The 5,128-nt window shown below is 52.0% G+C and overlaps 1 long non-coding RNA gene across 1 annotated transcript; it reads right to left on the bottom strand.

Moving 5' to 3' along the window:
- Nucleotides 1-1,687: 1,687 nt before the first annotated feature.
- On the bottom strand, nucleotides 1,688-4,473 carry LOC112550649. The gene is made up of 3 exons (XR_003094581.1): nucleotides 4,365-4,473; nucleotides 3,937-4,261; nucleotides 1,688-3,504 (listed from the first exon to the last, which is right to left on the bottom strand). It is a non-coding gene; the product is annotated as an uncharacterized LOC112550649 (long non-coding RNA).
- Nucleotides 4,474-5,128: the final 655 nt, after the last annotated feature.

Below are 5,128 nucleotides of genomic sequence, written 5' to 3'. Positions count from 1 at the left end.
CCCCCCCCCGCCCCCAAGACATTTCAGCTCAGCAATTATCCCCGTCCTTTCGGTCAGCTGATCGGGGAGAGTCAGCAGGTCAGGCATGTCTAGCGGGGCAGGGGTGGCACAAAGCGGTACATATAGCCTGCGCTTCACGGAGCAGATCAGCGCTCTGCCGGCGTGACACTCGCTCTCCTGAACCAAGGGAAGCTACGGTGCAGGGTAGAAACGGTGTTTCCATACAGCGTTAAGCACTTATCTTGCAATGCTAAAAACAAGAAAAGCCAGTTGATCCCGTGTGTGATACAGGCCTACTACCGTTTCCTGCGTGCAAAAACCAACCGAGGCGGCGAGTCCTAGCAGTCCGCGTGGGTCATCCCTAGACCCAGAGGCCAACATTCAACATTTGCCCCAGACTGGGGCTGCAGATCGCCCCCCATCACACACACACACACACACACACACACACACAGGGGGGGAATAGACACAGCTGATCTGGCTGCAGACATTTGGGGAGCCAGGGGCTCCCCGGCATCACTCCTACGGGCGGCAGGCTTGCGGCCCCACACCCCGGCCCCCCCCCCCGGGGCTCGGGCAGAGCCTGGACAGCAGCCACAGGCTGGGGACGGGGGAGAGGATGGGGGACAAGCAGCCTCAGCCCCTTTACTGAGCAGGGAGGTGCCCCCAGACATCTTCCATGCCCATGACCTTGAAGGCACCCAGGGCGCTGTCAAGGTCACAGCTGGCTGGGGTCTACTGCACAGCCCCCAGACACGTGTCCCCCCCCCCCCCCCCGGCCCCCGCCCGCCCCCCTCGCTCCCCCCCCTCCTCTCTTATGGGCCGGAGGTGCGGGGCTGAGCCTCCGCACCGCCCACTCCGCACTACACCTCCCGGCGTGCCGCGCGGCTGCCCGCCGAAGGCTGGGGGCGCATCCGCTTTCAGCCAATCACGTGTGAGGGGGTGAAGGGGAACGTTCCATCCGCTCCTGCGTGCGTACAGAACGTTCCGTCCCCCGCAGCTCCTTATATGGCCATAGTGTGTGTGGGGGGGGGGTTCTTTTGTGACGTCTGCGCGGTGCCTCTGCCGGGGAAGGGGCGGGAAGTGCTGAGTCAGCGTGACGCGGTGCCGCTGGGCAGACACGTGGCTGCCGGGTTTGGGCTCAGCCCTGCCCGGGATCGTCTCTTGCAGAGCCCCGGCCTAAATTTCGGCTTCCGCCAGAGCTAGAGGAAAGCAACCCCTCTCCCAGTCCGTACCTGTTTGAGGAGGGGTTTCCTGAAATCCCTTCCTGTGGAAGCTGATTGTTGCTTCGGATTCACAAAGGGGCTAGACACAAAAGGGCGTCCCTAGCTATTGAGCCTGGGAGTGAGGGGCACGGCTTCCGAATCAGAGCCTCCCCGACCCTGCGACTGAGAGAGAAACAGTGGGGAAAACCCTGGTTATACCCTCTTCTGAAGGAAAGTGGTGCACTGGGTGTGTTTGGGTGCCCTTTCTTTGAGTTCAAGTATGTAGTAGTATTAGTGAAAGTTTCAGAAATGAAGCTGTCCTCTCAAAAGTCGTTTTTTTTGTTTTTTTTTTTTAATAATTGATTAAAAACATAAAAAATGACACAAAATTCAATTAACTTCAATTTTATTCAAATAATAAATGATGCAACTAAAAATAATCATATAGCTAAGGGACAAAAAAACCACATTGGATGAAACACTGAACTAAGAAATAACAGTAACAAATAAAAAACACTGTTCTTCAAATACTCCAGGACTCGGGAGGCGACGCTGCGCGTCCTCACTGTTTCAAACTCTGATGCTGCTTGTGACACGTCTACACTTGAGCCACAGCTTTCTCGGCAGACAGGATGGCCTGTGAAGACAGCCTGTCGTCTCCCACGGTCGATTGCAAATACGATTCTCAGAAGTGGAACTGGATCATCTATGCGGTTTTCATCTGATGTCTCCTCTGTGACTGTCTCGCTACTACTGCATGGGTTGTTGTTTCGTAGTTTCTAGGGTCCGAAGGGACCTGAACAGATCAAGTCCGACCCCCTGCCCTGGGCAGGAACCAGTGCTGGGATCATAACACCCCAGCCAGATATTCATCCAAGGTTGTTAACCCGTTACAGGTATTTTTTCATTACAGCTGCATCTGTTTTAATTGCAGACATTAACTCAGCTTTTCATTTCCTGCTGTACATCCCTGACATCTTAAGTACTTGCAACATTTTGTTTCCTTCCAAGTTTTAGGAAATAACCAACAAAAACAGAGAACTTCTTAGTTACAAGAAATGTGTCGCCCTGTGTTACATCGTGATTTATTTAGGATTTTTTTCCTTTAACACCCTCTTAACCATGGTGGCCCCTTGACCACGGGGCCATGGGCAGTCACCCACGTTGCCCACCCGTAAGGCCAGCCCTGCTCTGTTCACTCTCCCTTTCAGCATCTGTTTTGTGCCCCTGTGTGACACAGGAGACTGGGAAGGATGGATCTATGATCTGACCCAGTCAATGGCAGTTGTTATGCTTTTATGCTATTTCTTATGGTGCTAGGTCTGACCCTGAGCAGAGGGGCAAGACCCTCTAGCCGTGAACCTCTGGGTTTTAGTCCCAGAAGGACACTGGCACAACCCAGTCAAAATCCTTAGTCTTGGCTGCAGCCAACACCCAATGCCCCTAAGAAAGGCAAAAACACCTTTCAAACCTCCAACACAGTAGCAGGAGGGGGGGAAATTCCTCCTTGCCTCAGGTGGCAACCAGCACAGCCCAGAAGCCTGTGAAATACCTGTAGCATAGCATAGGCACAGCTACTCCTAGATCATCCCTGACCAGGGGCTGCCCAACCTCCTCCCGAGCACCTCCAGTGACGGCGAGTCCACCACTTCCCTGGGTGTCTATTCCACAGCCTCGCTGCTCTAACAATGATGCTGTTCCTCATCAAATCTAAACCTGCTTTGCTGCAACTTCAAGCCATTCATCTGCATCCTGCTCCTTGCAGCTACGGTAAAAAGGGGATTCTCTCCTTTATGGCAGCCCTTTAGATATTTGAAGACTACAATCATGTCCCTTGGCAGGTTGGCATTGCTGGCATGTGATCCCATTTATTAACCTGCCCCAGCACCAATAAAGCACTTCAGCCCTTGAGACTAGCAATTTATTCACAACAGTTGGCAACTGAGATGGCTTTTCGGTCTGGCTTCCTCTGGGGCAGGGGCTCAAAGTGCTGCCTGGTTTCCCCCAGCCATTGATGAGCCAGAACTGATTACAACCCAGCCAAGGCAGCTTTGTGCCTGTCAAGTTCCTGTAGCCTGCAGTCTGAGGAGGGCTATTGGCTCCTTAAAACCATTTGGCAGTTGCTTCCGCTGTGCAAATGCTTCTGTCTTTTCATCTGCTTTCTCAGCCCAGCAAAACAGCATCCACTCTAGAGTCCACGGGTACTGAGGGAATGAGGCAGTTCATCTCTTCCCCGCCTGGTGAGGCACAAGTGAGTGTCATGGCCTTTGTGCCCCTCTGAACGGGACCGGGCTTCCAGCTAGAAGAGAAGGACATCACATGCATGGCCCAAGTTGAAACCACCGTTCAAAGTGATTTTAAAACCAGTTGGTCTACACCAGTGTGAAAGCAGATTAGAACCTGAATGTAGGCTTTGTGCAAGGTCATTCGAACCCTTGACACTTGACCCATATTCAGTCACCTTGTGGGTTTTCAAGCAGCCCAGGAAAAAGAAGGCAGGCTGCCCTAAGCATTTAAAAATGAAATATCCATTTTATAGTGAATGACAAAACTTTTCAGCCAATGACCAAACCCTATGGCCAGGGCAGTGAGATTGTATGCAGGAGCACTGAAAAGAAGGGGCTATTCACTCTCGAGTCTATTAGTCACAAGTGGTGTATTGTTAGTACATGACATTTTACATGTTTGCAAGCGGAGGCATATAAGTGGGAGCACAAAACACGTATCTAACCTTAAGGTAGCAATGAAAGGGATTGTAGGATGGTCCATACAATACCAAGGGGCTAGGCTCTGATGAAGGATGTCCCTTAGAGCTTCTCCTACGTATGTGCGTCTCCTGCGTGTGTTCCTGTCCTGAGTTTGGATGTTTACTATATTTGTCTGGGTTTGGTTACGCTGAACTGTCGGGAGCGCAGCACGCGTCCTTATCAGTCGGACACAGAAGGGAATTCCACGTAACATCACGGGCCTAGCGCTCTCGGGCCCAAAGTGTCCTTTCAATAAGCCGTTGCAATGTTTCCTTGTGAAACACCTTGGTCCTGTGGTGCGGACAGACCCTGGAAACGGCAAAACATTGGAAGATGTCACAGCTTCCATTTTCTCCCTGCAAAGCCTCCACGGCACCATGTCAGCAGATGCGACGGGGAGGTTTTTCCCTACCGTCTCACCGATGTCTTCAGCCTGGTTGCACACAACTTCTGCTCCTTTCGGCTGAGAGAGCTCAGTCTACTTCCCATACGGCTCGCGGCCGAAGTCAAATCATTTGAGGCTTTGCCTTCCTTTCTTCTTTTGCTGAGAATCTGGACTCGTGAGCTGAGCACTTGGCAGGCACCCAAAACAGCAGTCCTCTAGCAAACAGCGACAGCACCTTATCAGTCCTACTGATCCTATTCACTGAAGCAAACAGTTTCGTAACTGGAGATCAGCTGCGTTCCAGTTAGGTGACGTTGCGTGCACCGATTTACGCGAGCTGAGCTGAAACCTCCTGTTCCTCTTGGTACAAGACGTCCACATTGCTGCTTTCCATGTCTCATCGACGGCACTCTTTCTGTTACACAGAGAAAGGCCCCGGAGTGACTCCAGTAAGAGCCAACGCCTGGTTCCGATAACAGCACAGGACATAAAAACCACAGGACCTGTCTCTTCCTTGCACTAAAGCCCTGAGATGCCCCTTTAGCACTGTAAAATGGCCTTAAAAGCAAGAGAAGCAGCTCTCTGACTACTCACTGTGCAGCAAACTGCTTTAGATGGATAAAATGAATACAGGAGCTCCATTCCACCTGTTTCCACCATGCAGTATACAGGGCACAGGCCTAGCGGCTTGCCACTGAAATGCCTGTCTCTGCTTCCCAAGGTCTGTAGGATGCAGAACACAAGTTATAGCTCCACCTGCATTATAACGTGAGAGCAGGCTCAGGGCTGCT

Source organism: Alligator sinensis, unplaced genomic scaffold, assembly GCF_000455745.1.
Source record: "Alligator sinensis unplaced genomic scaffold, ASM45574v1 scaffold531_1, whole genome shotgun sequence".
In the NCBI taxonomy this organism is placed as follows: domain Eukaryota; kingdom Metazoa; phylum Chordata; order Crocodylia; family Alligatoridae; genus Alligator; species Alligator sinensis.
The sequence above is the reverse complement of the archived record's forward strand: the minus strand, read 5'-3'. Positions and strand labels throughout refer to the sequence as shown.